This window comes from Suricata suricatta, chromosome 12 (genome assembly GCF_006229205.1).
Source record: "Suricata suricatta isolate VVHF042 chromosome 12, meerkat_22Aug2017_6uvM2_HiC, whole genome shotgun sequence".
In the NCBI taxonomy this organism is placed as follows: Eukaryota; Metazoa; Chordata; class Mammalia; order Carnivora; family Herpestidae; genus Suricata; species Suricata suricatta.
In genome coordinates, this window is record NC_043711.1 from 42,924,047 (window position 1) to 42,940,109 (window position 16,063).

Sequence of the window (16,063 nt, forward strand, 5' to 3'; positions counted from 1 at the left end):
AGTTAAAAGGTAATGAAATTTTCTATGAAATTTCAAATCATTCAAATCAATACTATAATGCAGAACCTTTAAAATATAAACCCATAAAATTTCCGCATTATGCCTTGGCATTTTCAGGATGATGTGAAAGTTTTATTTCTGATTTCCTTATTCTTTCTAGTCTCTTAACACAAAGTTTTATGGGAAAGAGGTCCTAACATTCCTAAAACTTCCTTTCCAAGTTAGGATCCTACTTAGATCTGACTTTGTGTTCTTTGCTTCTCATAATCCTTTCCTAATAAAATGTGCTTGTTTCATGTCAGCTCCCACAGGAGCTTCATAAATGAAAAGGAGCTAATCTGATAAACTGATAAGAAACACATAACCTTGTGTCAAAACAAAATCAGACACAAAGTCAACCATGTTAAGAGGTGGCTGCCAGCAAAAGTAATATGCTAATGTTATAATTATATTACTAGGCATTCATACTGTGAGGGATCCTACTACATCTGAACTATTTAATAATTAAATAATTAATTAGGTGCTAATTAAATACCAGAGCTATCCTAGGGTACCAAGTTTCCCTACCCTGATAGAGCACGCAGTCTAAAGGGTGATACAGGTACAGATTCCATGGCTAAATGTACTTGCTATTGAGTTTTAAGTCCCAAGCATTAAGAATGACACTGGCAAAAGAATATGTATGAAGGAATGACCCAGACAGTGAGGGTAAGTGAGCTGAATCTTATGAGGGAAAAAAGTTTAGAAAATGGAACATTTAACATAGGAAGTATAGATGAAGGAGGAGAGTTGCTGGGAGATATAAATTCTTATGAGAAATCTTGAACTGGAAAATCATGTTCTAGATAAGAACTTAGCTAATGGTTGCCAATTATTTGTTTTTGGCAGTATACAATGTGTCAGGGATACATAAAAGGGCATATAGGCAGCCCTTTTTGTAGAAATTAACTGAAATCAATGCAAATCAAAAGTATGTGGGGACGCCTGGCTGGGTCACTCAGCATGCAGCTTTTGATCTCAGGGTCATAAGTTTGAGCCCCACCTGGATATAGAGATTGTTTAAATAAATAAACTTAAAAAAAAAAAAAAGAAGTATGTAGGAACTGTGCAAAGCAAAGACTCAGTTCCGTATACTCAAAGACACATATCTGTGTTCACAGTGTGCCATCAAAATGAGGACTGCCTGCACTCTGAACTGGGTGTGGCAGTTGTGTGGCCTCGGTGCATGGTGGCACCTGAAAACATTTGTGATACTCTTAGAGTTTATTAGAACACAATTTGAAAACTAAAACTAGTAAGTCCATGAGGGAAAAGGCTTGCTTGCTTTTTCGACTATTGTAATAATCTAATTTGGGGCATCTGGGTGGCTCAGTTGGTTAGGCATCCCCCTTCAGCTTAGGTCATGATCTCACCATTCGTGGGTTCGAGCCCCACCTTGGGCTCTGTGCTGATAGCTCAGAGCTGGGAGCCTCCTTTGGATTCTGTCTCCCTCTTCCTCTGCTCCTCCCTCACTAGCACTCTGTGTGTCTCTCTCAAAAATAAACATTAATTATTCAAAAAAGAAAAGAAAAGAACCTAATTAGAGCTTTATACAAAAGTATGCATGAGTTTGTGAAATTAATAAATAAACTAGTCCACGCTCTTTAGGACAGAAGCCAGGTTGCAGAGTCTGTTAATGGCCCCAATGCTCCCTCCCTAACTGAACATACCACAGTTGGCATTAATCACTGGTGAAAATTTTGATTAAATATCTTTCTCTATCTTCTAAAATATAAATTCCATGTGTCAGTGATTGTGTTTGGCTTGATCTTCATAATCTCCAAAGAGTCTATAAATAGGTGCTCACTAGATATTACTGGTTGCTTGAATTGAATAACATAAGGCAGAAAAGAAAGAAAGAGAGAAAAGAAGGGAAGCAAGAAGGAAGGAAGGGAGAAAATGGTTTACTAGCTTTAAAATGTTATAAATTAAACTCCAGATATAGTAGAAGGTGCAAATAGGTTGCAGAGTACAACTAATGTCTTTTACAGTTACCATTTTATCAGTACGGCCTGTTAACATTTACTGAGTGTCCTCTGTGTTAAGATTTTTACCAAATCACAAAATCACACCACTTTCCATCCTCTCTAGGGATGAACAGACCACTCCTACTTATTTGCTTAAAAGGAATGCATAGGAAATGGTCCCTGCCATGAATGGCAAGGACAGAAAGCTGTGTCTCCTTTTTGTCTAAGAGTGGCTTCAGAAAACAAGCAGTGCATATTTTTTTTTCAACCTCTCCTGCCCATAGGGAAGAGTCAAGTTCAGTGAAATATGACAAAGTGCTTTGAGATCTGAGGAGCAAATTATATCATTTCAAATCATTTCATGTAAGTTAAAGGTGGTTTCATGTCCTTCACAAAGAGTATCAATTTCCCCCTTTTATAGGTTTGTGCTTTGAAACAGTAGAGAAATCAGAACCTTATAATTTAATCTTTTCTGCTTTGGGGGACACTTGCAAACATTTGGGAATAATAACATGATGCCTTCCACTCTGAACTTTTACATTATGTATCCCCTGTGGATTCCCTAAAATAAGACTGATGCTACGGAGAAGAATATTGCTTCCCAAATGAAGCCAATAACTTCTTGACAATACTTCATTAATAAAACTCACAATTTAGGGGCACCTACCAAGCAGTGAGTGCAACATACTGACAGCTTGAGCAGTGACTGAAAACCTGGAGCATTCATCCTTGCCAGGGTTAAGTGTATTGAAAAAAAAACAAAAAACAAAAAAAAAAACTATTTTTGCTGATACTCTCCAAGAGGGAAAGTAACAAATAGACCCATCTTCTGTGCTTCTATTTCTGCTACATTAATCTCAGAGTTTAGTATTATTGTAATCATTCTTTTATATATGGTAAATGCCATCCCGAAATCTTTGGGGACCCTTTTTGAAATGTTTGCTTGGAGGGCAGGGGTACCAATTGTAGCATGTGCATTCAGTACAAAGTACGTTTTATGTAAGTGTAAAATACATTTCATCTCCAAAGTAACTCGAGACTCTTAAATATAAGAGCCTTCGCCATTGCAATCACATTTAAGGAGATTAGAAAGAAACAAAAGACTTCCAACCGCAAAGACTAACTGCTGAGTGCTTGCTTTTCCTCTTTTCTTTTAATCCCTTTGTGTTGCATTATTGAACAGGCCTCTTGGCTCCAGACTATTCATCCTAATCACTGGTGCTCCCCTCACCTGCTTCTTGCAAACCAGGTCCCTAATGCCAGGCTTCTGAGTGCCTGAAGGACAACAGCCCTAAGAGGATTGCTCAGCTTTAAGCAGGCTTCTTGCCTTTTGGTAACTGCCTCCATGATTTGAGAACTACACAGAAGCTCAAAATTCCCTAAACTAAAGGCAACTTCTCATCAGCCACTGCTTGACCCTCTCTGGACACTAGACCTTTTGGAGTCTCCAATATAGGTTATTTATCCTTTCTCCAGGGGACAGAAAAGCATATACAGACAAGGGGGTTCTGAGAGGAAAAAGGCAAAATGGATTGCAGCTGGTCTACGGGAATTTTATTACAAAAGATGCCCTCCCCCTGTTTGCTGAGATAGTGAATACTAGCTTTTGAAACAAACAAATCCTGAAATCTTGGAATTATAACATAGCATTTGGTGTTACGTGTTTGTTTTATTTTCTCTTGTCAGGTCTGACATGAGGTCAGGCATTGGGTGGAATGTGGCTCCAAGTTAACAACGAGAGAGAGAGAGAAAGATGGTGATGGCTAATCATACAGGAAATTGATAGCCTTGGGCCATGAGTGTTGATTTCTTGTTTACAGAACTAATCACATGTTCCAAACCCACCTATGAGAAAAACTGGACAAGAAAACTGGGTATTTGGTGGGCATCTCCAGATACAGTGCCTGCTAATATTATGTCTGATATCTGATCTTATTAGATGGGTGTTTCTGTGCTTTCACTTTTCTTGGAGAGAGAGAGACAGACAGACAGAAAGAAAGAGAGAGAAAGCAAGGCCATACTACTGTTCAGAGTTTAGAAAGTGAGTTAATTGTTCCTCTCCCAAAAAATAAGTAAAAACATGTAATTTTTGCTAAGAGGATCCACTCAGAAGAATGTTCTGATTTCTTAAAATGTTCTAAATAATAGAAAATACCTAAGCTTGTCATAATTAGAAACTCCCTTCTTTTGACTGGATCTTACAACAACATAGTACATTGAGAGATAAGCCCTTTCTCTGTCATACACACACGTACACATACACACACAAGATGGCCCTGATACTGCTGGCGTGATACCTCAAGCCCTGTCTTCAACCTCTGGTTTTCTCACAGAGGCAGAAATGAAAATCTGTACCGCTCAAAGGGACAGCTGATACTCCATCTTTGAACATCTTTGTTCAGGAGAAGTATGTCAGGTGGTGTGAGTTCTTGACAACTGTGGTGAAGAGAAAAAAGGAGAGAGAGTGGGAGCCTCATAATCCATTGTTGATTTTTCTATCTTTCCATTGACTTCCTTACATCCAATAAATGTTATGGTCTTTTTTTGTGAATGCCTTCTGATAAACATATCTTAGTTCAATTTTACTGTGCAAGTAAGCTTAATGTAACTGAAACAGGTCATCATTAAATGAAGTAAATTCATAAAGCAAATGTGAAACTCCTTGAAGCCTACCCATGGATTCCATATGAGAACATTCATTTATTAACTACCTTCTGATTTCACTGTATCTTCCTCTCGTCTTAATTGCATAATAACTTAGAAATCTTTTATTCATTCATTCATGCAACACATAGTTATGAAGCTCCTACTATGTGCTTATGAATTCTTTTAGCATATGAAAAAGTGTTCCAGAGATTTGTTCTCAATTTTCCCTGGAAGAAGGAGGAAAGGGAGAGCAATTCATAGGGCTTAAGTCTCAGAAAATCTCAGGATACCTGTTCATAGTGAGTTTCACTGACAAGATAAAAAGAAATCCAGAATTATATGATTCATAAGTCTGTGTCTCTGAAGCTGGAAGCTTGGGTATTACATGTGACAAACTACTGTGTATCTAGGACACTAGATTTGCTTTATATCTGATGAGATGCACTTGGGCAAGATGTGGATGACATAAGAGGGAATGGCCACCTTCCTCCAGCAGTGGAAGCTGGCATGTTCATCTCTGCAGACGTGAGCATTTACAGCATCGAGCTGAACTCCATGTCGTCCGACAGCTCCCACCTATAGAAATGGGGGACTATAATTCCTTATAATTTCTCCCCCCACCACATCTCTTTGACATCCTACAGGAGCACCTTCCTTACTTTCTGAATGCAGTTTACAGGATAAAGCCCAACTGACTTTCTGAATGCAGTTTATGGGATAAAGCCTAAAGACTTAGTGACAGTATTTCCCACCCATCTTTCACACGTGCCGCCTTACCAAAATTTGGCAGCACCTAATTCCAAGTGCAATGTATTTTTTCTGTTTTAATTTTTTTAATGTTTTATTTATTTCTGAGAGAGAGAGAGAGAGCGAGCAGAGGAGAGTCAGAGAGAGAGGGAGACACAGAATCTGAAGCAGGCTCCAGGCTCTGAGCTGTCAGCACAGAACCCACCGCAGGGCTCGATCCCATGAACCAGGAGATCATGACCTGAGCTGAAGATGGACGCCCAAAGGGCTGAGCCACCAGGCGCCTGTTTTAAATATTTAGAAATTTTGTTTCTGCTCTGAAATCTAAGGACACAATGATTCTTTTGCAAAAGCGTTCTTCATTTTAAGACGGATTTACTCAAGAGGCTATGTATCCTGCATACACCAATTCCATGGGTTTTTAATTTGGGTTAAATGAAATCAGGATCCCTTTGTCAAATGTACTTGAAAAATTATGTATTATATTTCTACCCCTTGAGAATCACAATGAATATTTATTGATAAATTCACTCAATACACTAGCATGTGAAAGTGTCCACGAGATCCAGCAATAAAATTACCATGTAGAACTTTTTTTTAACAAAGAAAGCCTCATTTTCCACTCTTGCTTCATCAAGAGAGTATTTGTACATTTGGGGGTATTTGAAGAAATATCTTTTAATAACTACAGTGTGGTAAGTGGAAAACAGTGAAGTCCTATAATTATGCTTTATTTTATAAAACAAAATTAATCAAGTGTTGTTTTGTTTTGTTTTTCCCAGAATATATATATGACAAAAAGTAATGCATTATTATTTTGAGAACTGGTATGAGGTATTCAGAAGAGTATTCTTATCAACAGACTTTTAAGTTTTAAATACGTTATAAAAAGCTATAGTATCTCTATAGCTAAAAGCTTTTTAAGATAAAGTCAAAGCCACTTTGTTACATTTGTAACTGATTCTTGGCACTAAGATTGTTCTTATGATTGATTAGAATTGTGTTTTGCTTCACACAATCAGCTAGGGCTTCCATAACAAAATACCTTCATCTGGGTGGCTTGGACATCAGGGATTTTCTCACAGTTCTGGAGGCTGGAAAGTCTGAGTTCAAAGTCCTATTGGGCTGTTTCTGATAAGGGCATAAGGGCGCTCTTTCTGGCTTGAGGTTGTTTCCTCAGGGGAGAAGGAGCAAGGTATATCTCTCCCTTCCTTTTTTTAAAAGGCCACTAATCCTATCAGATTCAGACCCAACTCTTTTTGACCTTATTTAACCTTAATTATACCTTCTGAAGACCTTGTCTCATGCACAATTAGGGGTTAGTGTACAATATACGAATTGAGGGGGTGGCACACAATTAAGTCCATAGCCAGTTGATCCTCAGTGGCCTTCTTATTTTAGGGGCATAGAAAATTCTCCTTTCTACAGTCCCATATTCCCAATGCTGGCCTAAAGTGAGCCTTTTATTTATTCGTATCATCAAAAAATTCTTGCTGAACTTTCTATATGACAGCCAGGAGGTGCTCATGATACAATGGTAGGCAAAATACTCAAGGACCCTCCTCTTTCCAAGCTGACTGTGCAATGGAGGCAGACCTGGCCAAATTAGGACACACACATTTTCTTAAAGCTGTAATAAGGAGACAGCTATCAGTGCTTCAAGAGAATGTAATGGTAAATTACAGGCATTAAATGCTGCAAGAGGCCATATTGTGTGGCTTTTGTCTGATAGGAGCCACCTGAGATTTCAGGGAGCTAGCATCCTGTACTGGTGCTACAGTCCCATCAAGAAAGGCTGAAGAGAGAATGGGAAGTGAAGAAATCAAGACAGTAAGTAGATTTTATTTTTTAATGGGGGGAAAAGTTTGGCCCTTAAAGAGGAAATGTTAGAATCTGATTCTGGAAATTCTATCATTTCCTATCAGAAGTTCTGCGGACCTCTAGGTTCCATGAGCACACAGCTCCCATTCATTTCCTTCCATAAAACTGACGAGCAGAAAGTCCCAAATATCCCATGCGATCATCAAGAAACTGAACTAAAAAGTGCTTCTCAACATTCCTTGACTCCATAAACATGAATCTTGTTACAAATGAGAATTTGTGCTTTTAGATTTGAAAAGAAAAGAAAGAAAGAAAAATCAACACTGGTATGTTTCCACTTATATTAGTACGGCTATTCCTCCTAACATAAATGAGATGTTGAGGTGAAATGAAACTTTTCCTCATCTCTTTCACCCATTTACAGACAAGTCATTTCAATGCAATGCTTTAGAAACACTTTATACATGCTTCTCCTTATAAAGTGAAATCCAGCATACCTCATTCTATTCTTAAAGACTTGTCACTAAGAATAGGGCTGGTTGACTGTGTGGGTTGTAAAATATGGAATTATGATAAACAACACTAAATTACTCCAATTTGTGATGCTCTTTTGAGTTTCTGCACCTGTATTATATGGTTTTTCTCTTTCTTCTTTGCCAACTGAATCCCCAATCCTGATTCCCCAGACATCGGATATTCCCAGTGCCAGGCACCTAAGAAGTGCTCATCCAAGACTTCACAAAAGATTAAATATGAGCCCTCATTTCTGGTGCCGGCTGTCAGTGTGCCTGCTTCTCACCATCCTACTCACTCATGGTGCATCTAATTTCCTTCAAGCTGGAAAACCAGCTAAGTAATTATGTTAGAATTGTGTCTAAGATAGAAGCCAACAGAACTACTAAGTAAGCAGAAATAACCATCTCCCCAAGTAAGGTCCATGAAACGAAGTTCAACCATTTAGACGTTCTAAGTTATTTTTTGTTTGCCTATCTTTTGTCACGCATGTTCACCATTTCTGAAGTTATTGAAGAAATAATCCTCAGATAAGAGAAATAGAAATAAATTGATATAATTTCAATTAGTTTATCTAAAACAAACACTTCTAGAATTCCCAGATTTCTTACCAGCATCTTTAGATAGGCACATTAGGGTTTTTTTTTTTTTTAACTTGTCATGCCAAACTACCAGTCTGCCTTGTAAATAATGAAATATTAGCTCTCAAAGGAATCCTATGGTATAGTCCTGTGCCCCAATGTATCAATCACTAATCCAACTCAGATAATTTCTGGCATATGCCTTGATACCATCCAACTTTGTCATTCCATTATTGCTATCTCAGTGAGTATGTTAGTATCTCCACAGCAAACTACCAAAATCCCACCACCTGACTTCCTTGACTTTTCTCTTAATTCTTCCTTCTCCATGTAATATTTGCAGTGATCTTTCTAAAGTTCAAAAGTCTTCTATTTAAATTCTTTAATGTCTTCTTACCACTCACAGGACAAAGCCTACACTCCTCACAGCAAAAGGTGTCTTTTTAGAATTTGACCCCAGTTTACCTTTCCAGCCTCATCTCTTACCATTCCCTCTCCCATGTCTCTCTGAACTCCAACCGTCCAAGCCTAATTCTCAACCCCTGGATGATCTCTTTATCCTTTTACCTCTCATTGTTTCCCCTTGCCCAGGTAACTTCCTCTTGCTGTTGACCTTGACTTATAAATTCCCTCTCTCTTGGATCTTTTCTCACAAACACTTCTAGAAAATAAAGTTGGGGACCTTTCCTATATGTATATTTTGGTGTCCTTTTTACCTAACCAAAGTGACTTAGTACATAGTCAGTATTCAATAAATATATCTTTGAAAAATGAATAATGTCATTAGAAGAGAAGGTTCCTTTCCCATCTAACAGTATTTCTGTATGCACTACCTTATGCAATATTATATTAGACATCAACAAAACTCATATTCTCAAATGTGCATTAAAATAAAGACCTCTTTTTATCTTCTGTATTTAAACATTAAACCCTTAGGTAAGAGAGACAATGTTTATTTCATTTTTACTTTAGAGCACCTTAAACAAATAAGTGTGTAATTACTTTGGCTGATGATAGTATCGATGTTGGGCAGTGGGAGTGGTGTTGGTAGTGGTGATCAGACAGACAGCACTGTGCTAATGATTCAGAGACTGAGGATAAAATTTTCAAAGGCCTGAGGTGCACTTCTAACTGTGTCATATAACCCTTAGATAATTCAGAGGAGTTAATCTAATCTGACTCCAGCACATACAGGCATGGACTGCACCATTTCATATGTCTTTGTTCAGAAAAGCAATTCATTTCCAATGTGAATTCAGCTCAAGTTTTTTTGTTTTTTTTTCTTGAAAATCTTCCCATTTATCCTAGAGGTGATACACAAAAAACCCATTCTCTAAGAATACATCCTAATTAGGATGTCTTCAGATTATAGGAAGGAACCACATTTTGTTTCCTAACACCTCCAGAACATTTTACAATTTACATTAATTAGACAAACTGGGTGGTGTTCTAACAGGTACATTAATCTGACTCTTCCTTGGAGTAAATCAAGTAATTAAGATTAAGGCTATTGTCAGAATGGGGAAGGAACTCTTCCCCATGCTGAATTACATCTCTGTTTGTGATTAACCTCTTTCCCAACAGGTTTTTATAAAACAAAGCCAATGAGCCTCTGAATAACAGTGTGTATTTTCTATCCTCTGCTGATTTGGAGCCTCTGTTGGGACAAGTATTATACAGCGTTATCTGTTGTTCAGAGTTGGAGAGAAAAAAAGTGACAATCCTATTAACAAGAAAGGCTAAGTCAGAGATTCTTCTATGGGGAAGTTCATATTAAGCAATTCCAGGCATGCAACCATTTTTAAATTAATTCACAAAGGCAGCCCAAGTGTATTATACTTACCATTACAGTCTTTCTGTGTCTATTACTGCATGTAATTGTCCACTACTTTCTGTCACTCCTTTTACCAGGAGGGAAGTTCAAAACAACTCAAATGCTACCTAAAACTTTAAAATTTCCCCCAAATTTTAAATACCAGTTGCTCGAAACCAAAACAATTCTCTGGACTTGAGCCTCTGTGCTGATCTCAGAGGTAGATGGACACACTGGTTAAGCATTAAGTCTTTGGAGTGGATAGCTGGATTACAATATTCACCCCGTGACTAACCAAGTATGTAACCTTGATGAACCTCTCAGAGTTTGCACTTCCTCTCTACAAAAGTAATGACAACAGTACCTACTTCATAAGTCTATGGTGAGGATTGAGATAATTCACAGGAGCCAATATTGTGAGAATTGAGATGATGCAATGTGTTAATGAACTTCGTGCCTTACATGGAGTAACACTCAACAATATGTTGGTATTATCACTGATATTTGATAACATTTGTCCCCTTTATGTGTGTGTAATGTGGTCTGGTTCACTAAACAGACGAAATACTATGATTATGACCAGAATATTATTATTTAAGAAGTTTAATGTTACCCATATGGAGATGAGTATCTAATGTTATGCTTCTTCTGGACATCAAAAGTCCTGATTGGACTGACAGGTGGAGAAAGAAATACTTAAGCGCCACCTGGTGGTGTCTTCTTGGCTTCGGTTCCTGCCATCTCCACCACCAATATTTTCACAAATCCTATAAAGATCATGCAAAATGAAGTCTTGGCCCATTAAGTTAATTAAGCACTACTCGGCACCATGGTGTGTATGACCCAATCTAAGAATTTTCATGATCCAAAAATGAGACTAAATTTAGAGTAACGTCTCTCCTTTAACTGTGAATTTAGTCACAGCCAAACTCGTATTAGAATGATTTTAGATTATGTGATTTCTGGGGTAGGCACTCCAAAATTAACTTATAAATTGAATGTTCACATAATCTAAAACACTTATCCACCGTTCATTAAAATTTAAATAAAATTTTTTCTCTGATGCCAGCACTCCCTGCCAAACTATGAATTCAACTTCCTCACCAGCATCTGCCCTAAACCAAAGCACAGCAGGGTGTTGAGCATTTAACATGGTGTGGAGTTTTTTCCTCACTTTTCCCCTTAGCTTTCAAGATTCTGCATATATAATAGCTCTTCCCTAGTACGGCAAGCCAGCTGTGACACAGTGACAAGATGCAGCCATGTGGATCGATAATAATAATAATCCAGCCACCACGGAGGCAGGGGCCATAAGTTTCACTGACTTTAGTGGGCAATTTGTGCGCTTCATGCCATGTGGCCACATATGTCTGGGACTAGAAGGAAAAAGAAGGCAGTATATCCATTAATGCAGGTGGTGGCAACCAATTAGTGATATTAGAATAACCTTGTCCAAAGATTCATATTTCCAAAGGTACCACAAGCCTTACCATTGGATGTGCTTTCCTTTAAATGGGGAGTTCTGACCATAAATGGATAACCCTCTTGTGGCCCAATTAAGTCACCTCTTTAACCTTTACTTTTTTTTAATAGAAGTTGGATGAGTTTAATAATAGTCTTTCAGTACCTAAAGAAGAACCTGGTTAGTTCTCACATTGAGAAGGTGCACAAGTGCCTAAGAATAATGTTCTGAGGTTTCATGAAAGTAAGTCTGATTTGGAAATGGTCCAAAGAGGTTGATCACATGAACTACCATTATGGCTCATAATATCCCCCATCCATTCCCTCCTCTCCATTCCCAAGACTATTACCCTGGCTTAGACTCTGGTTATTTCTTGTTTGAGCTATTTTAAGAGTCCCTTAACACGTGTCCCAGTCTCAAATCTTTATCCCTCAAATCCATATCCTATGGTGTAGCCTGAACAATCTTCATGTCATGAACTGTCATCTTCCCACCCCAAAACCGCCATTTTCTAAAGACAAAATTCAATGCTTATGTATATATATATATATGCATACAAAAACATATGCATATATGTATACACAAATATATGTATATGTTTCTTTCCATTTATTTCAAATATTTTTGTTAAAACAGGCTTTTTCTCCTCAATATTTTCTACTACTAATATGGTATAAATACACATATACATACACAAAAATGCATAATACTAAAAAAATATATAAATTCTTATTGTGGTATTCAGAGTCTACCACTGATTGGTCCTATCCATCTTACCAACACTGCTGTTGTCATAATGTTCCCTTACATACCTCCAAATCCTCAAAGTCACTTTACCATTATTCCCAGACTGATACATATTAGTGGGGAAAAAATTAGGCTTTGGGCCAGATAGACTTGGATTTAAAGAACAATTCACCAACTATTACAATAAACTATTTTAAGGAAGCTATTCATGACCTCAGAACTTTTGTCTCCTCATTAGTAAATAGGAGTAAAAATACATTTCTCAGAAGCTGGTTTCCAAGACTGAATTAATGTTCAGATTGGGCTCATAGTATTCATGTTAGTTCTTCCTCTCTTCACTTTACCTGTATGTAAGAGCATTTTATCTATTTTTCTTTAAGAAGATTTAACATGTTCTATATAGTAGTAAAGTCTGTCTATACCATACAATTAACAAACTCCGGGTCAGACACGGAAAAGAGCTATTGCTTCATATTATTCCCATGTTCATAATTTGACTACTTTCCCCAGATCAAAAAGATCTCAGAATACTTCCAAAAAAAAAATCAGTATCAGTCTGCTGTAACCTTCTCCACTAAAACAACAACAACAACAACAAAAACAGGTAAATGCAGACTTAGACTAGGTATGGCTAGTAGTGTCAGAACAGAGCTGAAACCAAAGATACCCAGCTCCCTAGACAAGGATCCCTTCCATTCTACCATGTTGCACTGATGGACTAATATACACATTTCTAGAAGCCCCAAGGGCTACCATGAAGGAATTAAATAGCAATGAAATGCACCAGTTGACAGACTCAAAATGGGGACATATATTGATAGGGAAGGGAAAGGGCTGAAAAAAAATCACCTCAGGTTTATGAGATGTGCCTTCAGATCAGAAAATGTCCCTTGCTTCTGTGTCTCCCTCTCTCTCTGCCCCTCCCCCACTCACATTTTTCCTCTCTCTCTCTCTCTCTCTCTCTCTCTCTCTCTCTCTCTCAAAAATAAGCATTAAAAGAAAAAAAAAAGAAAGAAAATGTCCTTCTACATATAAGGAAGTTTTCACCTTCAAATCTTAAAACTGAGTCTTTGAGACTTGATCAATTTTCTGACCATCTAAAGCAAAAGCACTATTATTAGCAACCAGAAGATGTGAGTCTGGGCAATGCCAGAAGATTCTCAGTATGGTCTAAGGAAAACATTCAGAACAGAAGTCCACTCTCCAAACTGGTAGTCTAAACGTTGACAAATTAGTTATCTGCTGCCCATCTGCCAACAGCCCTGCTGTATTGACAGAGGGTAATGGCAGCTCTTGAGGAGACAGAGTAGCCAATTAGTGAGATGGTTATAGGCTCTTTTGTGACTGGCGTGGACCTTGGTAAAGAAATTGGTTCTCTAATATGAACTCATATACAAGAACCCTGTCTTGCTTGTAAATGTAGACTCTCTGATATTATGCCCAGATCCTAATTCTATATAGTCGAGGATCCCCTGAGAAATATCATTCTAAAGCTATAGGTCCTAATCTCGCATGTATATTACATTACCGGCAGACTCTATATATAGAAACATATATAGACTACATATTTGTATATATCCATTGTGAGTGTGTGTGTGTGTGTGTGAGTATCCCCAACAAAAGAAGCTGGTGATGTGGACCTCATTTAACAACTTTTTATAAGTCTTTTTCATAGAAGAGCTGCATAAATTAGTCTGATTCCTGGAAATTGTGATATGCCTAATTGACATACTGAAAGTAAAATGATGGAGTAGGTAGTACTTTTCCAAAGCAATTCACACATATAAACATACATGTATGTGACCTCCATCTGACAATGAGTTTGAATGGAACCTCCTCTCCAAAAATAGGGACTACAAGATTATGAAAAGTCATATAGTGGATATTATAGTTATCATCAATAGAAGGTATCAACATAAATTACAGTTATAATATTAAATAAGAAAGATCCCAGCAACGAAATGAGTTATACACTTGGAAGGGTTGAAAGGGAAGCTCATGATCTAAAACCAGGTGCTCTGGGAGAATTGACTGGGCACAAATTATGTTGAATTTATTGAGAGATATGTTAAGTTCAAAAACTCTCTGGAACATCTTGGTTGTAGAGACATCAGCTAAGCCATTGAACACAGTGAGGAACCGGGGAAAGGTGCGGTCTAGATGAGGGTTTCGGAGCCTTGGCACTGTTGACATTCTACCTCTGTTCTCCTTCATTATGGGAGGTCTTCTGCCCCACGGGTTGATCAGAACATCCACAGTCCTAACACACTAGCTCCCAGTTAGCACCCCGTTCTTCCAGTTGTGACCACTAAAACTGTCTCCAAATGTGTGCTGTGGGGGTGAAACCTCCCTGGCTGAGAACCACTGGTCTAGGCATCTATGTGAAAGTTATAGTTGTGCAGGTAGGACTGAAGCCAATGAGAAGGTTGAGCATATAAAGAATTGAACTGAAAGATACAGAAAGCAATCAGTCGAGCGTACACGGCAGGGGATGGGGGGAGCTACAGAAGTCCGATCAAAGAGGTAGAGGAGAGACCAAGAAAACATTTTCTTTTTAAGGGTGAAAGAATTTTCAGAAAAGGGTCATTTTCTCGAGAGAGACAAAATAACTTAAAGATAGAAAAGTATCCATTTGAACAGAGAAATAGAGAGATCACTATTAACTCAATGAGGCTAGGGAAGGAATGAATTGCAATAAAGGCAGAGAGCACTGATTATTTCTTAAGGAATGTAGCATATAAAGAGAGTAGACAAGCATGTAGCCAGATACATACTCTGAGAAGAAAGATTTTATATACTTTTACTTATGTGTTTTTAGTGATAGGAGAACAAGAATATTATAGGTAGAAAAGAGCAGGAGTGTGTGTAACAGAAGCAGCTGGAAAACTGGGTGTGGGGGCTCTCCTGGAACAACACTAACTTTATTGTTTTAAATCTTATTATACAGCGTGACTATAACCAGACAGGGAAGCCTGATGTCTGGGTTACCGTGCTGATTTCACTAGGAACCAACAACATGACAGGTGTCCTTATTTAAAAGACGACATTTTTGAACATATGAAAAATGAAGCATTTAGAAAATAAAGGAACATTAAGAAGTTAAGGTCAAAAGAAAATGTCAAATCTGTGAAAGAAAAGGACAATGCCTACAGATAGCAAGATTGGATGCTACGGGCAAGAAGTAATATTAAATCAAAACTCATACAGCCCAATTAAAGCTCAACGCAGTGACTTCTTTACAGATTTATTTTTTGCCCTGAGAAATAGAATCTGTCCAATGACCACACCTTTTTATGGAAATTAAAAGAGATTTTAAAAAAAAAGGATTCAGAGATCTGTGAACTGCTGTTACTCTTTCATAGCAATGATCAATTTTAGACTGCTATCATTGGCCCCTGGTTCCTCATTCTTCCAACCCCAAACATAATTGGGAACATTTTATTTTTGCAAAAATGAATAAGGAGGAGGAGCTGGAGAAGGATCAGGAGGAAGAGGAGAAAAGAGGTAATTACTCATCAGTGCATGCACATTTTTGGAGTTCTGAGAGTTAGATCCTTTTGAAATACTAGAGTATCAAGAAGTCACATAAATTCTGTGACTCCACCTTTTCCTATTTAAGATGAAAAACTGATATCATGGAAAGTTCATGGTCTCTAGAGTCCCTTTAGTGTTGAAAACTAAATTACTATTATTCTAATATGTCCTGGGAACCCCCAAAACTTTTACT